This window comes from Microtus oregoni, unplaced genomic scaffold (genome assembly GCF_018167655.1).
Source record: "Microtus oregoni isolate MIOR12 unplaced genomic scaffold, Mior012 000010F_ref0000083, whole genome shotgun sequence".
Classification (NCBI taxonomy): domain Eukaryota; kingdom Metazoa; phylum Chordata; class Mammalia; order Rodentia; family Cricetidae; genus Microtus; species Microtus oregoni.
This window is the reverse complement of record NW_024543069.1, coordinates 35,585,012-35,612,919: the sequence shown is the minus strand read 5'-3', so window position 1 is coordinate 35,612,919 and position 27,908 is coordinate 35,585,012.

The following is a 27,908-nucleotide window of genomic DNA, read 5'->3' as shown; positions in this document are numbered from 1 at the left end:
CCAACAGTGTTTATATATAGGAAATGCATGGAAATAGATGGGGTGTTTTCCATGTCAATGTTGAGAATAGACATACGAGTAAATGTTTTGGAAAGTAATTTTGTATCACCAATTTACAAGGAAAAAAAAACTTGATCCTATTAGAAATTAATACCAATGAAAAACCAACAAAAAATTTTAAAATATTTACAGAATTTTACCTGAAAGCTGCCTATCTGAATGCTGACTAGTTACTCAGAAACCCACCGAGTCATCTGCTCACACGTCAAACTTGAAAGCATCCTGTGAGCTCTTCAGATCCAATCTTACTCAGAAAGCTGTAAAAATCACGTTTCTAATGTATCTCTAGGGGCATGAAGCAAACCAGAATTCTTTTTATTGATAACGTGATTCTGTGTTCTACAAAATACTCCATCCTTTTTCCCAAGTTCCCCAAGGGCTGGCAAAGTGAGTCACCTACATGCTGATATGGGCACTGCTCCACAGAACTGGGTGTGCACCATGCCCTGTTCCTACTCTGCTCCCAGCGAGTCAGGCAGCTGTGTTCAAAGACAATCTCAAGCCAAGCGTCACCCACCGCCCCTGCTCTGAGCATGTAGAGGAGACTCTAGAGGGAGGAAGCAGCTAATCTTAGAGCAGAGACAGAGGCACAGGGTGGGAAAGGAATAGAATGGCATGGTTCTGTGGGGGTCACAGAGGAAGCTGGAGAAAGGAGTGGCCGAATCCACAAGACCCAATCAAGCCCAGAGATGGCAGCTGCCATTTTTCTTGGTTCCCAAGGCTAATATCGGACTCCCAGACCTGTGCTAAACTCCCCATGATGACGGCCATAGATCAAAGATACTCATGCCCTGGGCACCCAGCTGTCAAGATGGCTCACCACACCCACACTTCTTAATTCTCCATGTGTAGCAGACAGAAGAATGTCCCCCGAACATGTCTGCCTTTGAATCCCCGAACATTACGAATGTCCTTGTTTACCTGCTGCTTTGGCTATATGTCTTGTTGTGACAGCGTGCCTGAGAAGATGCAGTTTAAAGGAAGGAAGGTTTCTCTTGGCTCGGGTTCGAGGGATTAGACTCTACCCTAGTGGGAAAGTGTAGGTGCAGAAGCATGCAGTGATTGGCCACATTGCAGTCACGGAGAGGAGAAAGGATAAAAGAGGGGCATCCCCCAGTGAGTGACCCACCCCCTTCATCTCCTAAAGGCTTGACCACCTTCCAAAACATCACCACCAAGTAGGGGCCAAGGGTCAAATACACAAGTCTGTGGGACTGTTTCACAGTCAAAGCCCGACACATGATGAGCAAGAGTAAAGACTATAGAGAAACCTACGATAATAAGAAGCTCACGTTCTTAAAGCTGGTAGGATTATTCTGAATGGACCGGAGCAGACACATGGTTCTTATACTGGGAAGAGGAGGAGCCCAGGGAGTCTGTGGTGGTGGAGAAAGTCAGAAAATTCCTGGGAGGACTGAAATGGACTCTGCTAGGTCTGAAAATGGAAGGCCCCACGAGCCCAAGAATGCAGGTGTCTCTGGACCAGGTCAGAAAGACCAAGGGATAGATTGTGCCCTTACTTACCCAGAAGTCATGAAGCCTAGCCGTAACGTTAGCCGGTGAAATCTGTCTCAGACTCTGGACTCCAGAAGGTAAGTATCCATCTGTGCACAGCCACAAAATGTCACCTGCCCCTCACTACACAAGCCAGTGCACCATGTTTGTTTCAATGGACCACAGGTCATTTTCCTTTCTTAAGCATTTCTAGTTCTTTTCTATTTATCTAGCATCTAATGCCCAAAGCTGGTTTTGGTGTCTGGTGAAGTGGACCCACTGGTAAAGGGGCTTGCCAACAAACCTAACAACCTGAGTTTAATCTCCTGCCCCATGTGGTGGAAAAAGAGAACAGATTCAGTCATGTTATCCTCTGATACCCACCTGAAATCAAGAATGGCCTTGACCTCCCCACCTCCCAGGGATGACAGACGTACACCCCTATGTCTAGTTTAGCAGTGTTAAAATCTGACCCAGGAAAAAAAATTAAAAAATAAAGAAAACTGCTTGGCCTGAGCTAATAGGCCAAGCAGTGTTTAAAAGAAAAAAAAAATCTAACCCAGGACTTGAGGCATGCGCACTAGGTGAGCACTCTAGCTCATCCCACCGTTTATTTATGGAATTATTTATGTTTATACATATCTACGTGAGCTTATGTCACATGTGTGTGCCTGCAGAGACCAAAGGAAGACATCGGATCCTTGGGACCAGAGGAACTGGCAGTTCTGAGCTACCAGGAACAGAACATGGGGCCCTCTGGAAGAGCAGCAAGTATTCTTAACCACTGAACCACCTCTCAGCCGCACACATTCTTTTACGCAATACTTCTGCAAGTGTACACAGCAGGATGGACACCTGGACTGATGTTCTAAGATACAACTGAGCTGTAAGAGAGATCAAAGCTACTGCCGAGTGCTTAATAGGACAAGCAGGCAGTTGGGTACTATTTTACTATTTTCAGTAGTGTGTTTTTAAAAACTTCTCCTGAATCCCTACTCCGAAAACATCAGAATTAAAAATTTTGGAAAGTGGAGCTGGAGAGATGGCTCAGCAGCTAACAGCACTTTCTGCTTTTCCAAAAGACCCGATTTCTGTTCCCAGCACCCACATGGGCAGCTCACACACAACTGTCTATAACTGTTTGCTGCCCTCATCTGGCATCTCCTGTCACTGCACATACACACATAAAAACACATAAACTCATATAGACACATACATACATACATACATACATACATATATACATACATACATACACACATAAGACTTTTAAAAGACTGAAAACCAAAATGAAGTTTTGGACTATGAGGACATTGCATAGTATGTAATATGCTGGCTTTCAAATATGGCTATTTGGTTGTTATTATATGTACACTGTTTTACGGCAGCTCATCAAGACAGGCAGTGAAATTCTACTTTTAAAGGCAAAATGGGGCTGAGTGACTCACTCTCAAATATTTCCGTTCCTTCATTTTCAAAAGATAAAACAGCACAGAGCAGGGAACGCCGAAGCCAGGCCTCACCTAGCCCCTAAGCCGGACAGTGCCTCACCTAGCCTTTCAGCGGGGCTGTGCTTTACACAGCCCCTCAGCAGGGCAGTGCTGCTCATATGACGACACTCACGTGTCTTGAACTCAGCGTGGACTTGTCCCCATGGAATCTCATCCCTATACAGAAAATGAAGATTTGGTCTTATGGAGTGTAGTTTGCGACTCTTTAAGTGAACAAATGAATGAATGAATGAATGCATGAGAGAGTGAGTGAGTGAATGAGCAAATAAATAGATCAGTGAACAAAGACACCTGTCTACAGGCCACTGTCAGGTGGAAGCCAGCAGACTGCAAGTGGTAATTTCGTTCCAAATTGAACTGAGACTGTATTCATGCGAGCTATTAGCGGCCTCATCAGAGAAGTTTACAAGCTAATTATTGTGGGGCACAAAAGCCCCAGCCGCCATCCAAGAATGCCTGGCTCACATCTTAGAAGAATTGATTTAAATGTCATTAATTTCCCCTGATGATTCAGAGTCACTTTTCACTTAGGCTACAGGAAATGGCAAAGAGGCCATGCACATGTCCTTCCTGAATCTGTTAGTCACGATGGCTGGCAATCAACTCTTCTGTTGCCTTCCGGGTGTCGCCTGGGGGAGCATGTGTCCCAGCCACCATAAGGCTAAGCTGGTGACCCTCTTGCTTTTTGTCATACTAGACATCACAGGAAAATATGTCATTCACACTCATACTCTATTCTATTAATGACTGAAAAAGAATCAGTTGTGCTCAAAGACAATCGCAGGAAAAGAGATGAATGGTTTTCAAGAGACAAGCTGGATTAGGATTGGAGACCCTAGGTTTGGACACAGCTTTGGGCTTGTAGTCACAAGATAACCATGAGTGTTAGGACTCCCTGACTTTTATATCTGGATCTCTATGTATTTCACATGTGTGTGTACGAGTGCATGCATGTGCATGTGTGTGCGTGTGTGTGTGTGTGTGTGTGTGTGTGTGTGTGTGTGTGCATTCTTTCCAGGCACAATCCATTTTGGTTTTGAGACAGGGTTTCTCATTGGCCTGGAACTTGCCAGAGTAGGGTAGGCTGGCCAACCAGGCTATCTCTGCCTCCCCGGGGGCTAAGACTATAAGTATACACTATTGAACCTGACTTAATTATGTGGGCTCTGGGGATGAAACTCAGGATGCCAGGGCGGCCCTAAGGACACGGATTCTTTCAGAGGGGTACTAAGATGCTCAGACGGCATCTCTCCCCCTCTCTTTCTCTCTCTCCACCCCTCTCTATTTCTCACACACACCCTCTCCCTCTGTCTTTCTCCATCTCTCTTCCTCTCCCTCTATCCAGAAAAGACAGTGTTGCCTCTATCTGTGTAGAACTTGATAAAATTTAGTGAGAAAATTCTGCTGCTGCCAACATCCAGTGACTAAAGATATTGTTTTCTTTTTATAGAAAAAAAAGAAAGAAAGAAAGAAAGAAAGAGAGAAGTCACCTGGTAAAGAAAACCAGGCACACAACCCTAGAATAGGAAACTTCAGTGGCGTGTCTTATTCCTGGTTTTTTTTTTTTTTTTTTTTTTTTTTGACTGTTGACACTCTGCTGTGCCTTGGGGAATCTGGTTCAGGGCACTGTAACTGGCTGGGGTGAAAGAACACAGATCCAGGCATACTGATGCCGCTGGAGACTTTTATCTGCACTATACTGTTAAGAACAAGCCCTGGATTTGTGCCACTGAGAAGGGGAGGGGAAGATCTATGGTGCTCTTGCAGAGGTTCCGAAACAGAGGAATCTGAGGACCACTCCTTCTCCATCCTCTTATTTCATCCTCCCTCCAACCTCGCTGCTTCACCTTTGCCTCCAACACACGGTGCCCGTGGAGCTGGGTCTGGGAGAGTAGATCAGACTTCAGCAGGGGAGAAAAGGGTGAGGTTGTTATTGCAGCAATGCCCAATAGAACTTGAGGGTTGTAATTGGTGAAATAGCCCAGGCAGGTGGGAGTACCAGCTCCTAGAGGGAGGGGGCCCTCACTTTGGATAGGATGTAGAGGAGAGGCTGAACTCCTGATTGATACAAAAGCATCTGAACATAACTTGAGAGATGTGGCAGAGCCATGCACGTTTCAGTCAGTAAGAAGATTGTTATTGTTTAATTGAGCAGAGAGAGTGGGTGCAGACTGATGCACTCACTGACCATAAGGGAGCAGAACCCATTCTTCTACACGAAGCAGAACACTTTCATCTGGAGGCAGTGCATCCCACAATTCCTCTGGCAACAAGCCTTGGCTATGCAGTGGCAGACACAAAGGTCTACGTGATCCCAATCCTCTGGTCTCATTTTCTACTACTCATGCCTCTGACGGCGGCCTGGGTGACTCGTCTCGTGTCAGAGGAGCTACAAAGGGGTTTTCTCTTCGCGTTCGCCATGGTTTGTTTTCCTCTTTGATGGAAAGAAACGGCATGTCAAAGTGAAGGGTGTGCCGTCAGCGGCACAGAGGCCCCTCATCTGTCACTGACAGCATCCCAGACTTATTCAGCCCCCTGCCCGGCTGCTGAGTGGGGATAGGGTTGCCAGAAATTGGAGGAGAGAAGCTTTCGGAAAGTGAAACCAATTGGGAATAATTAAGTTTTCCAAGCATGGAGGGAAATGGTTCTCCAGGAGTGGCGGGCAGAGCCACCACCTGGCTTCCAGAAACTTTCAAGGGCCTGTGCCAGGATAGCGTAGAACTTTCTCTTCCTTTTCTTGCTTCTCTTGGGGGAGACTGGGAGACGGCATGCCAGTCATTACTACTGATCCAGCAGGCCTTCTGTGGGTTTACATCATAGAGGGGTGCTCAGCTTTCAGACTTGAGACTCCACCTTAGAAGCTAAGTGAGGCCAGCATGAACACAGCCCCTCATTGTCGAGAGCCACCGAGTCAAAGATAGAAAACTCATCCAACAATCTAGATGGCAGAGTCATCTGGCAAAATTGGAATTTTCTTTTAACCTTAAAGGAAACCATTTACACAATCCGGGCTTTTACTCATGTAATGAATCCACTTAAAATTAAGAGAAATCTCTCATCAGAGATTGTTCCAGCTCCTGAGGTTTCTCTTTGTGCGGTTCATTTTGCGAATGGTCAAGTTCCTGGCTGAGGGGATCGGCGGAGCTGAGCTCCACGCTTTCCCAAGCACGGGGCTTGATGAAAGGATGCTTAATGAAGCGGAGCTAGGGTTCCTTGGTGCCTTTGATGGGGAGACGGGATAGCATCAGGCTGGGGAACTTAAGCATGATGGCGGCTGCGTGAGGAGATAAAGCAGAAAGCAGTCAGGGCCTCGGAGCTGTTTGGAAGTGGAGGCCTGTGTTTGAACAAGGACTATTTGAAACTGGAACCAGGCAGTCTGAGCTAAAAAGGCTAGTGCCAATGGCTGATGGACTCAGTGTCTGGAGTTATGTCATTCAGTCTTTTGTTGACCTTTGATCCTGAGGCATGCGCCCTTACCCTACAGCACATTCACACATGAGTAGTATAGAAGAAATGTCTAGAACTGATGGGAAGGGGAAAGGAACGTTCAATGTGTGTAACCCTGTGCCATTTCCTCAGAGGAAACGAGAGGAAGCCATCTCATGTGGAAGAGTAGCTCTGTGAGATTCTGCAACTTCACTGTGAAGCACAGTTTTTTTTTTTTAAATGATGAAACCAAGGCCTAGGACTTCAGGGCCTTGCTTAGCAATAGCACTGAGCCCACCAAATTCAGCCTTTCTTAGTGGGTCTCAGAGCAGGGACCCTGGGTCTGTGTATAGGAGAGCCAGAGGGTGGCATCCAGCAGTCTGTGTTTTAACAAAACTTGTAACATCCCACTCTTGGCCATCTCATGTCAGGAAACACATTCAGTCCAACCTCAGACGCCTACATTCCCATCCCAATGCCTCGTCTGAGACTCAGATCAGAATCCTAGCTGAGGAATGGAGATACAGAAAGGAAAGATGAAACTAAACCAAACCCAATGGGGCAGCTGCCAAACTCCACCTCCAGTATTTGAGGATTTGGGTTATATCATCTGTAGTCTCCCCTTTCACCTTTGTGTGGCTTCTCTCTAGGGTTAGCTCCACTGCAGCTTTCTCCCATGGACATTCCACACTCCTGAGACTTCAAAATCTCCAGTTTAGCTTGGGCTTCAGCTTCACACCTTCACGCACAGGAAGGAGTTCCATGCAGGGTTTCCAACATTCTGTTACACATTCTCTGATCTAGGCAGTTTTTTCAAACCTCAGTGCAACTCTCCATGGCCCCATAATTCTTACATCCAATGTCAATGCAACTGAATTTTCCAGAGATTAGAGTTTCCAAAGAGCTCAGAGTATGGTAATAGAAGGATGCGGCTATCAGAACACAAGGTGGCCAGGTCACAGTGCCACCACAACTTGTCATCTGTTATTCTACTTATGAACGCTCCCGTGACTCAAGCATTTCATCCAGAACAACCTTTATTGAAAGTGTTAAATCCTTGGCTTTATACAGCTTTTCTGATGCAATCAAGCATAACCATGCAAAGCTTTGTATGTAGTAAGGGAAACTGTGTAGAGAAAATTATATACATTTATGTATGGAAGATATAGGCCTGCCAGAGGGCTAGGGAGAGGAATATAATTGTGTGGATTTTCCTGAGGAGACATGGATGAGTGAATTCTGCTTGGCCCAGATACAGAACCAGCAAGAGACCAGCATAATAAACCATTATTATGTCCAACATGGTGGACCAAGGAGTTTACCAGGGTCACGTACAGGAGCACAAGTAACTCTCCAAGACAGCTGCATTGCTGAAAAGCCACCCAGTGTGGAGATCCTTGAATGACTTGCAGGCAACTCAGCACATCACAGGGTCTCCTCCAGATACCTTGGCTGCTGTTCTCCTCCCCAGCAGCTGTTGCTGCTTCCCTAACTTTGGAGAGGGGCCTTGTAAATCCCTTGGTTTCAGGAACTTCCTGTGACTTGTGAGGTGTTTCCTTGCTGAGTCCCATAAACCTCCCTCACCCTCCTGGAGGAGATTTTTCAGTTTAGAAGAAATGACTACACAGCACCATACGCACGCATGTATTTTACAGAAAGAACCACACTCGGTTGAATGCTGTGCTTGGTGGACTGCCGGTAAGTGTGTTTCTCTTCAAGTTTCTCTGACACTGGAGAGGCAAGGCTGAAAAGCATCATAGAATATTTCCAACAAACTTTCTGAAATCTAGTGGAAGGCAGGGATGTGCCTTGTGCTCGAAGTACAAGAACATCGTGAATACTCCCAGAGACGAAGGACAGGGCTGTTAACTTGGCCTGGGAGGATGGGCACTGAGTAGTCCACCGGTAAGGCCCATCTTTTATGTGGGCTTCTTAGGATGACTCCAACATGTTCAAGGGAGAAAAGGGAAGAGTCCAGGGAGAAAACAAATAAAACGAAAAGATGCCTGCTCACAGACAAGAGAGACAAAGAGCAAACCCCACTGAGGAAAGTAAGGAATTGTATGTAAAATGGTAAATTTGGGAGTGTGACCAGCATGGGCCATAAAGAAGCCAGCATCGAGGTCAGGAGCTGAGATTCTATTCCGAAGTGTGCAGGGCCCTGCCAGAGAGACATGCCACAGGAAAGAATTTTACTGTTAGGAAGATGTCTCAATGAGAATGACATAAATTCACTAAATAAACATATGAAACTCACAAACAATTAAAAACATTTTCAAGGAAGATGCTTCTGGCTTATCACTGGAAATATTTGTCTCTTCCAGGTGAATAAACAAATCTAAAGATGAAGGGATAAAAGTGGTGAATTAGGGTCTGGAGAAACGGCTTGGAGGTTGGAAGCTCATCCTGCCATTGCAGAGGACCTGAGCTTAGATCACAGCACCCACCTGGGGTGCTCACAAGCTTCTGGAACTCCAGCTCCCAGGGTAACTAAGGTCTCCAGCCTCCGTGGGCATTGCCCTTGGGTGCACACACCCCCAACAATACATTTGTACAACCAAACACGGTACGAATGAATCATTTTAAATGGATCGTCTTACGGTACAGCACTTTAACCAGTCAAGTCCTTACAGTATTCTGTAGCTACCATTTCATGTCTTCACCCTGCCGTACTGTCACCATAACAGGGAGAATTATGCCCGATGCTATCTATGAGCAAATATGCTTCAAACTCACCTACTTTAAAATTACGGGGTATTTAAATTCACATTTGTGTGAGTCAGTCCTCTTAACTGCTATTCTGTGCTACCATCTATTTTTAAAAAATCACAAATTAGGTAGAAGTAAATGTGGGTGAAGGTTTAAGTTTTTTTAATGTCTTCAAGAATAACAAAACTGAAGCTATCAAGTCAGGAAGGAAACTGATTAAGAGAAAGAATAGATTTGATTAGACATTCACATCAATATCTATACAGAACAAAGGTAAGCATTAATTACTAACCAGGTTTAACACACACATTAATTACAAACCAAACAAACAGCAATAAACACTGTGTCCTGCATGCACAGCCCTTAGTAATTTAATACCAGTCATTTCTAAAGGGTAGCAGATGAAATGAGCTCTGGCAAATGGCGTGAATACAGAAATGGGCTCAGGAGAAAACCTTTCTTCTCGTCAGACAATGTCTTAGTGTACATTCCAGGCTGATCTAAATTGTGGGATTCTCCTGCTTAATCAGACGCCCAGGCTCTGGGACCCCAGGTCTGCACCATGGCTTTGAGAGTAGCAGAGCAGCCTTGACCATGTCTGCAGATAGACAGAGATGATCACAGCCATGCCAGGCTCACTCGAGATAATTCACACCACTTCATACCACTTCCCCTGACTTCTCGGAAGGAAAGCAAGACAGCTTCACTGGGTAGATGTGAATTCTTTGGTCCAATAATTTCACTCATTTCAAGATTTTCCTTCCTTCCTTCCTTCCTTCCTTCCTTCCTTCCTTTCTTTTGAGACACTGTTTCTCTGTGTAGCCTTGACTGTACTAGAACTCGCTCTCTGGACCAGGCTGGCCTCAAACTCACAGAGATCCAGCTGCCTCTGCCTCTTGAGTGCTGAAATTACAGGCATGCACCACCATACCTGTTTTTTTTTTCTTAGAAGGAAAATGGGATGCAGTTGGATAAACAGAGGGAAAATGAATTGGCTGGAGAGAGAAGTCTTGTGGGACGAAGTCAGTGTCTCAAGAGCACTGAGGGTATCAATCTCATATAAGTCATCTTTCCTTTTAAGTGTACCACCAGGCTCAGGATCCTTGATGTTTCTCCAAGTGAACCAGGTCTCTGGAGAGGCATTCTGGGTACCACAGAGGGCAGTGGGCTAATAATGGGTCTTTGTAAAACTTGCTTTGGAGACATGGAATTCAGTCATGACTTCTTTTCCCCACAAAATCTATTCTGGGATATTTAAAAAGTTGAAGACAGCTTGAATTTTTTTTTTAATTCATGCATTTTTAAAATGCCATCCCTGACTAAATTTAAGCTTATTAACCCAAGGCTAGAACATTGCAATTCAGTTTTTTATGCATCTATTTGAGCTCGATAAGGTTCCAAAGCCTGGGTCTTTCAGGATGAACCTGTTCATTCAATAGGCAGAGATTAGGTTTCCAATACCCCATCTACCCCATGGGTAAACATATTTGTAACACCACTGGGAACATATGACCCTTGTTCAAAGGACTAAATGAAAAGCGAAGTCAAGAAATCAAAGGCATTTGGACTCGACCTAGAATCTGCAACCCCCATGGCGAAGTCATTTGGGCACCAAAGGCATGGAAATAACCAGAAAGGATCTATTCTCTTAAAGATATTTTTCCAGTCGTTGAAAAACAAACACATGGCTGTGTCTCTCCAACTTAGCACCCTCTTCCTGTATCTCTAGCATGGCTTTCCCACCCATTTGAATTTCTGCCCGCAGGGTCTTTGACTCTTCTTTGAGGGCACTTATCTTTGCTTTTCTCTAGGAAATACAAATGCCATGTGGTGATGAAGGGGGACAGGAAATAGGCAGCCTTGCTAAGGAAGATCCAGGGAGGCTTCATCCTGACCCCTTGGATGGTCCTTACTGGGTCCCCAGGGCCAACGCAGATTGGGCTGGTTTCCCCCCTTCACAGGAATGTCAGCTGTTCTTGGAGTGTTTCTGAAGAGTTCTGCTATACATTTATCTATTGTTCAATTCACATTGCCATGCCATGAAGGCAGGACGCTGCTGCGTGAGGCAAGATACCGGCAAGATCTTCATAATGGCCCCGCGCTTCCTTCTCATTGTGGGAAGGGCCTCAGGAAGGTGTTGTGGTGCAGTAGCATAGCATCTAGACAAACATCTGTTTGGGATTTTATGTAACTATAAAATAGCAAGGCAGAGATAGAAATAAAAGGTGACACTTTGAACTAAAATTCACATACACTCAAAATTTAAAAAAAAAAAGAAAGAAAGAAAAAAGAAATCTGTCCCAAAACATACAATCCTCCAGCACCAGGGAGGCAGCAGCAGGTGGATCTCTGGGTTTGCGGTCAGCTTGGTCTACAGAGTGAGTTCCAGGGCAGCCAAGGCTACACAGGGAAACCCTGTCTTGATAAACAAACAAACAAAAACTTCAAACTAAAAGCAAATAAAAAAAAACCCAAAATATAATCCTGCCCCCCCCCAAAAAGTTTATTTTTGTTTTCCTCCAAGGAAAGATTAGAGAATTGTTCTATGGGGAACATAGTTGGTAGTTCAGAAATGTCTCCTACCAGCAGCTCTGAGATAGGGCCATCTTCTCCGAGTACTTCTAAAGAAAAACATCCTAACCTTCCCCCAAAGGTCAGTAAATATTCTGATAGAGCGTTAATGGAGAGCTGCCTCCGTCACTTGGAAAATGGCTACTGTATTACCCGACTCTCTGAAAGGAATGTAAGAACTGATTCCGTGCCTCTGACAGAAAGATGAAGGCAATGGAAAGAGTGACCGCTAGGGAAAGAGATCCTGTGTTCCAAGCTTCTTGCAACCCGAAGATTAGAATATCTCCGGATTAATTGAAACAGGTAACCAAGAGGAGGAAAGACCAGAAGTAGCTGGGTTGAACTGCCCTGGTTTCAGAACTGATGTAAACAAGAAAAGAGCTGGGGGCCAGAGCGGGGGTATGGACGGAACTTAGTAAGAAGAGGCCAAGACTTTCTGTATCTAAGATTCAGGGTTGAAAACACTTGCCAAAAGGAGATAGGAAGAAATGAGATCAGTGATGCGCTTCGCTGTGGAATTCAGGGGCCCCGCAGCCCTGCAAAGCAAGAAGGATGCACAGCGAGGCCATTGACTTTGCAGCTGGACAAGCACCACCCACACAGCCCTGATTTCCTGATTTCCCAGGGGGCACCAGCGCCGACTTGACTCACCTGAGGGGCTGAAGGACTGTTGTTTGCCCCATCTTTCCGGTTATAACCAAAGTAACAATAAACAGCCTCCCTCTTTAGCAAGGGAGCTGATCCTCACCTCAGCACCCCAGCGCGCTCTGTAGAGGGCAGGCCCCAAGAAGGAAGCGCTTGGGACCTTCCGATATGTGTTCTTTCCAGGAGGAGGCCACAGTCACAGCCCAGTTTCCGGAGAGGTGAAGAAGCTGCCTCTGCAAACGCCTCAATTCCGTTCTGTGTCATATGTCCAGTGTGTCACCAACCCCTCCGTGTGCGTCGCCCCTTAGCTCTCCTGAAGCTGACCCGCTTCTGTTTCCAGAGGAGCGATTCCCACCAGGCTTCTGCAGGAGCTTTCATGTATTTGTTCCAGATCTCCTCCACTTGCTCCCCCCATCCCCACAACACTTTCCACTTTGCTTAGAAACATTTTCAAAACGCTGATTTCATCTACTGTGTCTGTTTAAAATCTTTAAATGGCATCGTCTCACTGATTGGCAGGGCAAATATTGTCAAAGCTCAGATTGAAAGATGCTGTTGGCTGCCCTGAAACATAACTGTTCAGATGGGGACTCTGAGCTGACACAATCTTCTACAAGCTGCCCTGATGGAAACACGGTTACCCCGGCTTCCACACTCATACCGCTCTCTCCCCGGAAGTCCACAGACGTAGTGTGGCAGGGTGTTATTCTATAGGACACTTTCATAACTGCAATTTTTCTATGGCCTACACTCATCCAAAAAAAAATGTGTATGCTACATGATAAGGTTCATGGATGGGCAGGGTAAACCTTCTTTGTCACCTAAAAGAGTCAATTACTCAGTTGGAGGATGATACCCAAATCCTTCAGCATAAAATAATTGAAAAATACTTAGGGTTTTCATTGCTCTGGCGAAACACCATGACCAAAAGCAACTTGGAGAGGAAATAGTTTGTTTCAGCTTACGTATCCCAGTTCATCACCAAGGTTACCAGAGGAGCAACTGATGCAAAGACAATGGAAGGGTGCTGCTTACTGGCTTGATCCTCATGGCTTGAGGCTTGCTCAGCCTGCGTTTTCACAGAACCCATAACTGCCTGCCCAGGGTTGGTACCCGCCACAATAAACTGGGCCCTCTCCCATCGAACACTAAGGAAGAAAATGCCCCATAGGCTTTCCCACAGGCCAAGCTGATAAATGCTTGTTCTCAGCTCTGGTTCTCTTTTCTCAAATCAGCAGCAAAACAAAACAGGACAGGGACAAGACTGGACCCCACAGACACAAACGCTTGAAGGGGATGCTGCCCCGGTGTCACACTCTCTCCAAAGCAGAGGGAGGCTGCTGTGGTGGTGGAGAATTTCCCGGAGTGACAGCTGCAGCCCTGCATGGGTGCAGCAGCCTCTGCATGGGGGCAGCAGCATCACCCAGACACCATTAGCTCATGTGGGGCTTGAGAGACTGTCCAGCTGAACACCCAACCAGGAGCCCAAGCTAGCCTGATGGTCCCCAACTTGTTGGTCAGAAAAGTCTATACAGGACCTCTTCTCTTCTCCTGTGACCCCTTCTAGGAAGCAGCTCAGAGTTTGTGCCTGAGACGTGGTCCCTGTAACATTGTTCCTGCATGTGTCATGTTGCCGTGTGTGTGTGTGTGTGTGTGTGTGTGTGTGTATGTGTGTGTGTGGTTACTGTGTGCTGCTCAGCCTACAGTCGATCTCAGCTTTCAGTGGGACATGAAATGTCACACCATAGTGCTTTTGTCACATTTTGGGTAGAGGCACACATAGACATGAACATAGCTTAAAAATTCAGGCTTTGAAGCAAAATTTGTGGCCACTGAGGCTGCTTGAGGGTGGAACCAAAACATATGAATACAGCTGTTGAAGATGCAGACAGGCTATATATAAGGTTAGGGATAAACCAAGGGATGCGAAGAAAGGCTGGGCCCTCTCAGTGTAAGATTTAAGAAGGGGAGATCTAATTTTCCCTCCGCATAAACCTAATTGCGATGGCTTTGACTGCTTCCCTGACTCAGCCAGTGATTCACCTAACCCTGGCCTGAAGAGCTCACATTGTGTTTTAGGGTCTCAAATGCTGTGCACCCCACTAAGGAAGCTTGTGGGTGAATGAAAAAAAGACAAGACATGAAACAGTCCTGCCCAGCTGGGCCCTGGTTTGGGGAATTGGGAGTAAAGTTTTCCTTACTAACAGAAACCAAAACAAACCCAGAGGAGTCAGGCTGTGCCTGCCTATGACCCTGCTGGAGAATCCCAGTAGCATCAACATAATGCAGATGGAATCAGCTGTCTTTTCATGGCTCTGACAAATGCCTGAGGCTATCTCCTTAAAGGAGCAAGGACTGATTTCAGAGACCCGGGTCTATGCTTACTTATTCAGTTGTCTGTGTTTCAGAGCATCAGGAAGCACAAGATAAAGGAATCCTGCTCCCTTTGTGGTTGCCAGGAAACAGAGAGAGAATGGCAGGAAGGTACCAGGGAAAAAGAGGGCATCTAAGGAATAGCCAGTACCTACCTCCTAGCCACCTACTAGAGTTTCCAGCCTCCCCACCAACAAAAGCCCATCCAGTTATGAAGCAGGCAATGCCCGCTGATGAAACTGAAGCCTGTAAGAGCCCCTCACATCCCAAAGACAAGATCTGATGCAGAAATGCTGAAGACATCATGGAGTCGGTGCTTAGTGCTAACCTGTCTGTCACCCTGCGATGCAAAGATCCCTGTTGTTCTTGCCACTCCAGCTAGCTTATTCTGTAAGTTGTAACCAAAGCCTCCTATATGCCGAGCTAATGCTGTGTTGCTTCCTTTTTCTGCTGCTGCAGCGACCAGCCTGACAGAGGGAACTTAAAGAAGGGAGGCCTATGGTAGCTCACAGTTGAGGGAAGGCATGCTGGCAGGATGCTGAAGCAGCAGCTAACACTGTGTGCACGGCCATAAGAAAGGCAGGGAATGCTGTTTCTCAGCCTTTCTGTTTGGTTGGGACTCCAGTCCATGGGATTGTGCTACCCACCCGTAATTAAGATGGATCTTCCCAGCCAAATTAACCTAATCTATATGATCTCTCACAGAAATGCCCGGATGTGATTCCAGAACAGTTTTTCTCAACCTGTGGGTGGCAACCCCCTGGGGAGTCAGTTAAATGAGCCTTTAACAGATGTCACCTAAGAGCCTCCAAACACAGGGATATTTAGATTACAATTCCTAAGAGTAGCAAAGTCACAGTTAGGAAGCAGCAACAAGATAATTTTATGGCTGGGGGCCAGGAGGAACTGTATTAAGGGTCACAGCATTTGGAAGGTTGAGAACCACTGTTATAGAACCTGTCAAGTTGACAGTATCAACCCTCACATATATCAAATTCAGTTCAGTTAAAAAAAAAAAAAGTAACATTGGCCAAAACAAGGTGCTCAGGTTGTAGCCCTACCAGCGTCTTTATACTCCCCCAAAGTTGAAATATTTGGAATTTCCAGCTCAGCCTTCCAAACCCAGCCCTCAGGGTGCCAAGCAGAATCCCCTTCCCCGGAGTGACCTTATTCTAGACTCTGCCCAGAAAAAGCCCACCATCAGCGGCTCCTCCCCTGGAGACGCCTGGAACCACGCCTACCGGCTATTAAAACCCGCCTGACCGTACATCTGCCTTATGTACCCCTTGTGTTCTGTCCCCTGCCTTCGTAAGCCCCGCCCCCGGGCGTGCTCTGCTTTGCACTGTCCTGCTTATTAAGTCGGGATTAATTAATGTGGTCTGATTGGGTGTATTGCATCAGCGGCGGAGGAATCCATCAACCAGGGATCCAGGAGTTAACACAAGGGGGTTACGCTTGGTTTGTAAAAGATGCTTGTGCCATATCCTGTTTCCTTGTACACTGCATCAAATCCGTCTGATTTGTGGAGCAAGCACAAAGGGATCAGTGCAGTCCCACTGGTGGGTTTCCTCAAGGGTCTGAGAAGCTCAAGTGTGCCTTTTGGCCGGGCATCTAGACCCAGCACTTCCGATGGACGGGCCGATTTTCTAGGCGAGATGCGGTTTCCTTTTCAGTGTTCTGGAAATTCTGCTGAAATTGCACGTTCCTGCCACTTGGAATGCAGAATCTGTACTCCAGTGATTTACAGAAAGCTTCTCACCTACAAGATCTGCCAGTCACGGGGAAGTGGATGTAACAATTGCTTTACGGATCCTGTATTTTCACAAACTGAAAAGGAGTTGAAACGACATAGGCCCAGCTAGGAGGAGGGTCTGGCTCGTCAGGACCAGTTCCAGAAAAGCAGACTTCACTGTTCCTGGGTTGCAGGGTGTCTCCTTATCTGAGAGTCCGTTGTGAATGCAGCAATGGAGCAGACCAAAGCCTCTCAGTCTTTAAATACAGAAAGCAAAGTTCACACCTTTTTTCTTTTTTCTTTATTCTCGTGTCTTTCACATCATGCGTCTCCATCCCGTTCGTTTCCGGTTGCTTCGTATCCACCCTCTGCCCTTGCAACCTCCCTGACCAAAATAAAATAATATTTAAGAGAAAAAAGAAGAGAGAGAGAGAAACATCAATCTACTCATGGAAGCGAGAGGGCAAGGAAAATCTCGTAACAGGCCCCTAAGAACTCAGTTAAGAACTAGGCTTCAGTTCCTGCCTCTCGAAACTAAACAAGACAATTTCTGAGAAAGACTTGAAAGAAAGTACAGCCAATCGCCAACGCCCCTGATGGTGACCAAGCCTGGGCTAAACACCCCATTACCTTAACGCAATAGCCAAATAAGGACAAAGCCTGGAACTTGCTTAGACTTGCATAAGAATTGGAAAGCTATAGCCGTTATGATTGCAGTGTGAGCAGGGCCATGGCGGGTGAGGAACATGGGCAGGAGATAAATATGCCAGGCTTGAGTGCGGAGTTTATTGAGATAAAGAGAATGGGGGAAGGGAAGAGAAATGGGATGCAGAGACAGAGAGAGAGAGAAAGAGGGGAAGGGAAAGGAGAGAGAGAGAGAGAGAGAGAGAGAGAGAGAGAGAGAGAGACAGCATGCAGCCTCCTTGGAGAAAATGGCAGAAAGAAAGAAAGAAAAGTAGGCGGGGCTACTCTTAAAGGGACCTTTTGCACCTGTGTACAGACTAGGAGCCTGGGCTGGCCAGAGTACTGCCTAGGTGCATCCTGCCAGATGATGTGGCAGGACAGCATAATGCCTGAATCCCAACAATAGCCTTAGTCAACCTCTCTTAGCCCTAAACAATTAGAAAAGCACTAATATGATTGCCACTTGCGTAAGTCAATCCTAAATAGAATGGCCACGCTGCTTTTAGAAGTCCTTTAGTTGAATTAAAAAAAAAAAAAAAAAGCCTGCAAGCTTTTCTTGAAGGTCGCCATTTGCCATTTGCTTTTGTGCTGGATGCACGACCCCAGCATGCTGCTACTTCTATTCTCGAGATAATGAATGCTTTTGCTGACTGCGTATGTGGATAGTGGTCTTTTGTGATACTTCTCCAGAACCCTAACAGGAGCTATAATGGGACCCAGTGAGTCATGCAGTATGTCTTCACTTGTGCTTATTGCAAAGAATCATTGGTCTGGTTTGAGGCCTCTGGTTTCTGCTACACTGTCAATATTGGACTCTCACTGAGACCCCTCTCGGTTATCCTGCTGTTGCCCTGTGTTACGGAAATCCTGCAACTTTAGTTCTGCAGGACTGGTTCCTTAGAATGCTTCGGATGATCTCTGTGGGATGGACATTGGGGCGGGGCAGCACATACCGCTGGTCTGGGCCTGGGTAGTTTTCAGGGTTGGTCAGCCTGCCAGCTCTTTTTTGTCTTCACCACCAGTGTGAGCTCTCTGGTGAGCAAGGGGCAGGGCCAGTTCTCCTGCTTTCAATCCTTATCTTAATCCCAGCCCCGAAAAAACGGAAGCAGACACTGTCAACCCAAACCCTGAGCTCCAGGGTGACAGTTGTACTGGCTCTGAGATAGCCAGGCAAATATCACGACAGGCCTCTAATAACTCAGTTAAGAACTAGGCCTCAGTTCCTGGAAGTACTAGGCCTGGGCCAAACTCCTCCCCTCCCCCCACAGGTGATAACCAAATAAGGAGGAAGCCTGGGACTTGTCCAGCCTTGCCTAGGAATAGAAAAACTATAGCCTTAGCCACCCACCCAATAGCCCTAACCAATTAGAAATGCATAATATGATTGCCACTTGCATAAGCCAATCCTAAGCAGAATGGTCATGCTGCTTTTAAATTTCCTGTAGTTGCACTTATGCGTCCCTCTCAAGGTTGTTGCCATTTTGGACAGGTGTGTGCAATCCCACATGCATGTGGTATAGTAAAAACACTCTTGCTGATTGCATCGTGACTTCTCATGGAACCTAACAGCTCCTGGCAGTCTTTTATCGTTTTCCCAGGATTCATTTTTTGTCCTATGCTGTCTTCTGTCTGGACTCAGCCATAAAACCCAGCTTTGCTGGTGAAGGACCCAACACTCTCCTCGTTGCTGGGGTTGCAGCCAGGCTCCTGCAGCCTGTTTTGTGCGTGGGTCTTCAAACCGCTCCTACTTCGCCAGGTTTCCTCTGAGCTATCAAATACTTCCAATTCCTCGGCCTCTGTACTTCCTGGCCATTCCCAGGGGCCTTGGTGAACTCTCTGACTCCTCTCCTGCTCAGTCAGTGTTCTGCATCACATCCTGTTTCTAAGAACCTGCACCTCGGCTTCCCAGCACGAGGCCAGAAGGGCACTGAGCATGTTTGTGTTCGTCTTCTGAACTGCACAAACCTCCAGTCACCTCCACCGCCTCCTCCCCTTCTTCCTCCTCCCCCTTCTCTTCCTTCCCCTCCTCTTTGTATAATTTTAGTTCATTTAGAGGTGGCCTTGGCATTTGTCTCCCTCCTGTGTGGCAAAACTGATAACCCACATAAATATTTCAAACCTTCTCTTCTGCTCATCTGGAATGGCTATTCTAAAAAATGGATTATAATCGAAAGTCCTTTGAAGGCGACGCAACTCATCCAGTTTCTCTGGGTACCCGTGGATTTATCTGCCTGGCTTTTTCTCATTTCTCCCCACAGTGCTATCTGAGAGCAAGCGGAGGACCTACTGCACCTAGGTCCATCTCAGTGCCTGGGCCAGGGACCAAAGTACAGTTGGTACCTGGTGGTTTCATATGACAAGCAAGAAAAAAGTTATCTAATTAATATTTTTCTTATTCACCAGAGAAGTTTATCCTGCAGAGACGAATTCCCAAAACATGGAATTTTTCACCTTCTACACCGTCAGAACTACTATTCTGATTTGCTCCCCATTTGATTCCCTAAACCACAAATACAGCTTCAAATGTGAGTTTACCTCGACCGGCATCTACAGGACACGCCTGGTTCCCTTTTCCTTCTTTTGCTTTTACTTACTTGACTCCATGGGAATGGAAATGAGTTTTCTTCGTTCATTACCCACTGTTCTCGCTCACTGATGCTTATGCTGACTTCTGTCTGCTCCCTTTAATTTTGATCACTACGATTACAGTGATCAGTAGGGCGCATTTCCTAATTCCAGTGATTAACTCACATGTGATGTTTCTTTTCAGATTTGTTTTATTCTATGTGTATGAGTGCTTGCCTGCGCGAATGTTTGCCTGCAAGCTGGACCTCTGCACCATGTATGGGCAGCACAGGTGAGAAGCAGGTATCAGGTTCTCTGGAACTAGAGTTACAAATGGTTGTGAGCCACCATGTGGGGGCTGGGAATTGAACTCGGGTCCTCTGCAAGAGCAGCAAATGCTCTCAACTGTGGCACCCTCTCTCCAGGCAATCATTTGTTCCTAAGTGTTGCACTGAGGTCTGGTTTTAAAAGTGGAGGATGTGACTAACGATCCCTTGCTATTTTCACTCACCTCCACAAGTTTCCTTAAAGACAGTACACAGGGCAAGAGGCTAAATTAGATATATGTAATATAAGAAGAAGGGACTGGGAAGATGTTGAATCCTGCTCTGATAGGTTGGAGCTGTTGGGTAGACATTGATTTATCTCCTCCGGATTTCAATGTCATTTGGGAAATAGAAAACTTTAGGAGCTCCACTGGTTAAGTTCAGGGCTAATCCTGTGAAGATACAAAAATGTGTATTGGTGAATGCTTATGGTATTTTAAAAGTCTAAGGGCTTAGTTTCAGTATGCTGAGCTTTTTAAATATAAAAAGAGAAAAGCTGCGGTATTTAAATATTCCCTTTAGTTTAGCCTTTCTAAATAATTGACATAGCTTGTCTACACTAAACTGAAGAAGATATTTAGACTGGGGAGGCGAGGGCTGCTTAAGATGGTCTCCTGTATATACCAGGTTGGTCTTGAACTTGTGTGTGGTTGAGGACGCCTTTGAACTCCCGATCCCCCTTCTCTGTCTCCCAAGTGCCACCACCCCTGACTGGCATGGTTATTTACAACATGTCCACTCTGCTACAGCTTCTCTATACACAGAAATTTGCAAAGCAGCAAGTAATATAGAGGAATAAACCAGGGAGGCTAAACTTACTTAGGTGGAGTTCTGTGCTTCGAGTGTAGTCTAACTGTGCGCAGGTAGAAGAGACAGTGCCCAGTGCCTTAGCCATGACTAAGGCTTGGACGCCATAAGGAATTTAGGGGATGCACAGTTTTCACATTAGTGTGACTTGGTCTTGTTTGACTTATAGCAGATATGTTCTATGAGTGTGTGTATCGACTCCAAGCTACCCTACTGATCTTAAGTGCTGAGAATGCCTGGTGTGTGTGTGTGTGTGTGTGTGTGTGTGTGTGTGTGTGTGCACTGATGTGTATATAGTGATGTATACATATCTGGTGATGAGTGTGTGTAATGATGTGTGTGTAGGGATCTCTGTGTGTCCACTGATGTGTATATGTATGGTGATTTGTGTATGTGTTAATGGGTATGTGATGTGTGTGTATGTGTGTGTGGTGGTGGTGTGTAAACACACCTGTGTGTGAGCATGCATTCCCCCGTATATGAAGTTGCTTTTGTCATTCTCTATCTTGCTATTTTTAGAAAGGGTCTCTCTGGGAACTGGAAGCTCTCAGTTGCAATCTGGCTGACTGGTCAGTGAATCCCAGAATTCCTCTTCTCTTCCCCTTTCCAGTGCTGGGGTCACAGCTCCCCTGCCAGGCCTGACCTTTTCACCATATGGGCACTAGGGATCCAAAATCAGATTTTCACGCTGATAAGAAATGCTACCACTTCAGCCCCCACTGCAAATCCTTTCAAATAGAGGGCATCATTCCTTTGCTCTTCTTTCTGCAGCTGTACAACGAGACTCTCCTGACCCACGAGGAGGAACGTGCCGAACAGAATGAAAGTGGGGGCTCCCTAGAGCCCTGGATACCAAGTACTAAGTTTGATGAGTCTAAGATCAAAATGCCTCTGTGCGTCTCAGTCAGTGTACAGACCCTGTACAGTGTGCAGACAGACACTGTATAGTGCAGACAGACATTGTACGCAGACAGACACCGTACAGCGTGCAGATTAGAATTCTGTCCTACTAGCTGAACATGCAGTTGGACAATGATCATTCTCTTGGTTTCTTGGGCAGGGGAGGCGGGGCCTGGGATGGTGCATAGCAGGTCTCAATTCAAGGCAGTGACATGAGTTAATTAATTGCATGAACCAACCCAAGGCCAGGCAGGGCTCTAGTTCTTCTCCAGTATGGTTGAGAAAGACTGCACTGCCCTACAGTACACCATGTGCAATAGAGAAGGAAGATCAACACTCCAGACATTGTCTTGAAACTTCTTAGATGCCTAGGGTCTCATCTGAACCAGAGCGTGCCTTTTAATCAGCTTCCCAGGGTAACTTGCGCATATAATAAAGACATTTAAATGTAGAGCTAATCATGAGCTATAAAACTAATCCAAGCACACCTTAGCATTTATGTGGAATACTGCTTTTTTGCTTATTTCATATTGTTCTGTGTTCCATCCAATAGAATGTAAATTAGTGAAAACAAAACCTCAGTCACTGTCCTTGCTGCGGGCCCAGCACTTGACTCATCTAATGGTACAAATTGGTGTTCAACAATTGCTTATTGAATGAAAGAATTCACTGAAGGGGAATTGGTTCATCTTTGACAAACTCTTATCTTTGTGCCTCATCGTTAGGGAAAGGTATCTGAGGATACATCCATTGTACTCTGTGCTTATGACATGACGAATATCTTTTTTAAAAAAATCTTTTCTATCTCTGTTTCTGGGTACAAACGTTTAAAAGCCATGCAAAAGTCAAACCAAATCTTTATGAATGAAATCTCACACTGACTCAGGGCCAGCCCTGGAATCCCATTGTAGGTTTGGTTACCAGGAATCAGCCATTGTTTGGGAAGCTGTGAGGAGATGGATGAGTGAGGGGGCAGAGATGAAGCAGGGAGGATGAACGATGGAAGGGACATAAAGCCCAGAGTACAATGGATGTATCCTCAGATACCTTTCCCTAACGATGAGGCACAAAGATAAGAGTTTGTCAAAGATGAATCAATTCCCCTTCAATGAATTCTTTCATTCAATAAACAATTGTTGAACACCAATTTGTACCATGAGATGAGTCAAGTGCTGGGCCCGCAGCAAGGACAGTGACCGAGGTTTTGTTTTCACTAATTTACATTCTATTGGATGGAACACAGAACAATATGAAATACGCAAAAAGCAGTATTCCACGTAAATGCTAAGGTGTGCTTGGATTAGTTTTATAGTTGGTGACCAGGAGAATCTTGCTGCTGAGAACACATCGGAGTAAATGCCTGAGCTGACAAAGTGGAGGTGCGACCCCCCCTACAGCTTCCTGGGGCAGGCAAAAAACACAGTGTGTCCCAAGCTCGAGAGCCAAGACCCAAGGGAAGAGAGGAAGCGGGAGCACAGGGGAGGGGAGATCTGAGTGTGAGAAGAAAATGAACCGTAGCCTAGGTATCACTAAAGACTCTAGCTTCCACTTGGGGCGTGGACAGTCATCGGAAGATTCCACACCAGGAGAAATGGGAGCTGACCCTTGTCTTCACACGTGCCCTCGGCTCCTCTGTTGGCATGGATTGAAGATCACAGTGAAGCCAGGACACGATAAAGGTGGCTGGCCTAACAGTTATCGACTTGGACCAAGGTAGTGGGTGGGGGTCGCAAAGGGGGTCCGATTCTGATGGATTTGTCCTGGAGTGTGAAGTTTGAGGGGCAAGCGCTGACTGGAGCAGTCAGGGAAACAGGCATCACTGTTTTCTGAGACAAGGAAGGAACTATTTAGGGGCAGGCGAGCCTCTACTGTCAGACACTGAATGGTTACTATACACAGCCCGCTGACTACTGCTCTTTAGGTTTTCTAGCACAGACAGCACTCCCATGAGTCTATTGAAAAGTCTTGAGTCCATTTCTAGGGGACTTTTCAAAGCAGAAAACATGCTGCCCTCTGCACTGACATGAACTTCAACGAGAATCACAGCAACCAAAACTGTAACGGTAATTCAGCTTCCTGCCAAACCTGCAGGAGAAGGGATGGCCAGAAGCACTTGCCCATATCCCTAGGCGTTCAAGACCACAAATCACTAACCTAAGGTAAACTTGAAAAGTTCAAAGAATTCTCTGATCTCCAGATATATAATCAGAATAATAATACAGTGGCTGGGGGTGTAAGCTTGATGATATATCATGTATTCAGCGTTTCGGGGGGCCCTGGGCGAAATCCTCAGCTCTCCATAATATAGCACACACTGTGACTTGCCTGTCTTACAAGATTGTTGCAAGGGCTGATGGTACCATGCTGTGTGGTAGCCCTGGTTCTGGATAGCAACAAGACACAGCAAGATACTTCTGCAATCTGACAACTTTGCAACTGCAGATACCGTAAGTGAAAATCCGTGAAGTACTTTGAAAAGTCAGACAGGTTCAGCTTTACCGCCTGTGTTGGTTTGTTTTCTGGGGCTTTCAGTAAATGGTATTACAAAAGCAATCTGGGGAGGAAAGGGTTTTTTCAGCTCACAGCTTATGCAGGGAACTAAGTTTCAGGAACTCGAGGCAGGAGCCCAGAGGCAGGAACTAAAGCAGAGTCCATGGGGGAAGGCTGCCTACTGGCTTGCTAAGGCCTCTCTCTTATGCTTCCCAGAACCACCTGCCCAGGAGTGGTGCTGCCCACAGTGGGCTGGGCCCTCCCACTACAACTGTTAGTCAAGAGGCTGCCCCCACACAGCTGCTTACAGATAGGCTGATGGAGGCATTTTCTCATTTGAAGTTTCTTCATCACAGATGACCCTAGCTTGTATCAAACTGACGAAACACTGATCCACACAGCCGCTGAGGCCATAGACAGCTAGCTACCCTTCATTCCTGGACAGGGGACGTTAAAATGTCCTTCTCAGCAGAATGCTTTGATGGTCAAAGATCTCTGGCATCCTGTTGTCTTGCAATGCACACATCTGAGCAGTGACCAATGGTTGGATCAAGAGATACATGTGTAGCTTGTATCTGAAGGTTTCTCTTTCACCTGCCAGATCCTGAATAACCACTCTGAGGCTAACTATTAATTGCAATCTGATTGACTGATGGCTCAGGCTTATTATTATTAGGTTTTACATATTAAATTAACCAACTTCTATTAATCTATGTATTGCCACATGGCCGTGGTGCAATCTCACATCTTGCTTCTCTGGTGGCTGCTGGCATCTCCCTGACTCTACCTTCTTTCTTCCTGTATCTGTTTGGATTTCCCGCCTAACTATTTTCTACCTTAGTATAGGCCAAAACAGCTTCTTTATTAACCAATGGTAATGAAACATATTCACAGCATTCAGAAGGACATCCCACACCAATAATTTCTGCTTGTGTGAAAGTTTTAGTTGAATTATCTACAAGATATATCTAGCAGCTATATTTTAAAGAATAGCAGTCTTGTATGGACAGCTGTGAGCTGGGAACTTGGGCTAAACTTGAGGAAGATGAGCCTGGTAAAGCAGACAGGTCACCCCAGGTGCTTGGGGAGCTGAGATAAGAGACAACAGTGTCAAGACCAGCCTAAGTAGCCTAGCAGGACTTCAAAACGAAAAGTAAAGAGACTGGAGACTTGGCTCAGAGGTTAAGAGCACTGGCTCTTCTTTCAGAGCAACCACGTTTAATTCCCAGCACCCACAGTTTATAACTCTGCCTGCAGGGATTCTGACAGTCTTTTCTAGCACCCATGAGCCTTGCACACATGTGATGCACAGACACACATTTAAGAAAAATACCTATATACTGATGGAGGAAGGTCATTGGCTAATAAAGAAACTGCCTGGGCCCATTTTGATAGGCCATCCCTTAGGTGGGTGGAGTAGGCAGAACAGAATGCTGGGAGGAAGAGGAAGTGAGCTCAGACGCCATAGCTCAGCTCTCGGGGGCAGACGCGATGAAGCTCCAACCCAGGATGGACGTAGGCTAGAATCTTCCCGGTAAGCGCACCTTGGGGTGCTACACACATAAATGGAAATGGGTAATCAAGATGTAAGAATTAGCCAGTAAGAAGCTAGAGCAAATGGGCCAGGCAGTGTTTAAATGAATACAATTTGTCTGTTGTTATTTTGGGTAAAGCTAGCCGATGGCGGGAGCTGGGTGGCGGAATGCAACCCACAGCTCCTACTACAATATACATACATTGTTTTGTTTTGGTTTGGTTTTGTTTTTCGAGACAGGGTTTCTCTGTGTAATAGCCTTAGCTGTCTTGGAACTCACTTTATAGGCCAGGCTAGCCTCGAACTCACAGAGATCTGCCTACCTCTGCCTTCTCAGTGCTGGGATTAAAGGCACGTGCCACCACACCCAGGTACACATGACTTTTAAAAGTTAAAAAAAAATCAATAAATAAAAAGAAGAAATGGGGCTGTGGATGAAGTTCAGTGGTAGAGTATGTGCTCAGCCTGCATAGTGCCTTGGATTCAATTCCAAGAACCATAAACGAAACAACCCCACACATACAGAAAAAAAGAGTTTAACCTTAGTCAAGGTGCTAGTTAATAACTGGGCATTTTGCCCATTTAAAAAAAAAATCTATAACAAACGTTAGAAATACAGACTCCTGTGCGTGTGGAGGGGATATATGCACGGTGGCACTGGGCCTGGCCTCTACATACATCTTCATGAGTCTGACCACATGGTGCTCCATATTCTATTCCTAAAGCCGGCAGGAATTTCAAGTATGTCCTAAATTGTAAACAAGTCTCTCAGTGATGTTGTTCACCATTTCCCCTGGCCTCCGGTTCCCCTGGCCTCTGTTTCCCCTGGCCTCCGTTTCCCCTGGCCCCAGCTCTGGCCACTGCCTGTTGGGCTGTACTCTCTCACTGGTGTGGGGCTGCTTGGCGTTCCTAGCACCGACTCACAGACCGGTTCCTTGAGGCTCCTATGGCCATATCTACAGTTGAGCCTCTCCGGAGGATACTGCCGCCATTCCCTCGAGCAGCTGCTGGCTCCGCAGCAGCCAGGTGTCTCTTTCAAGACATCAAGCCGTGGCTCTTCTCTTCATCTTTGATGTGGTGAGGCTGCAGCTGTCCACACAGCAGAGCCCAGAACCTGTCTGCTTCACACGGACAATAAAACACTCGAGTCGACAAACAACATGTGATTTAGTTCATCTAACCCAAGGGCTCTGCCGATGCCAAAGACACACACCTGGGAGACACACAGGTTAAGGAACCCGATAGGTTGTTGAAGTTTCTTGAATGGGAAGGGGGAGCAGACCGTGTCCTACTGCATTATCTCCTCCCGTCTCCAATATCACGAGACACTGAAGAGAAATATCCAGATAAGTCGTGTTTTCATTCCATGATGACGACACTCTCAAGTGCCACTGCTGCAGTGCAGATGTTTGCAGCTGCAATGAGTTTGACATGCTTCAAAATCACCGTGGAATGTGCCCGATCGTGTGAAAGTACAGCGCATAGCTAATGGAATAAAAGCCACGCTGGGTCAGGGGAGAGCACATTTTAGCGTATCCTCAAGAATCACAAATATGAGTCATTGAGGCATTTGGGAGATTTAATTACTAATATGTGTGGCATGCGTATAGAAAACCTATATCCCAAATGCAGAATTTCCTAGGCACTCATTGTGAAAAATTTCAAACATTAAGAGGAGATGGTACAATTTTGCACCAAGTACCAGTGTGCCCAGCACCCATCAAGATTTCCCTACACTTGCCTTATAACATAGCCAACTGTTCATCCCACCGCCAAACTATCAGTTTTTCTTGCTTTTTGTATGGTTTGTGATCTTTTCTTCAGACAACATACCACTTAAAGAGTCAAATGTAATCTTCCAAAACACAACTGTTAGCTCCTAGTCTGAAGATTATATATTCTCAGCACTTCATTTAGACACTTCAGCATTCAGATTTCAGAATGAACGCTTGCTGTCTTTAATGTCTGAGGAAGAACACACAACTAATTAGTAACGAAAGCAGCCTTACAGCCCCCCCATAGTGCCTTTGCCGAATACACTCTCGCAGAGGGAGAAGGCAGCTACCTGCCAGTTAGAGGAG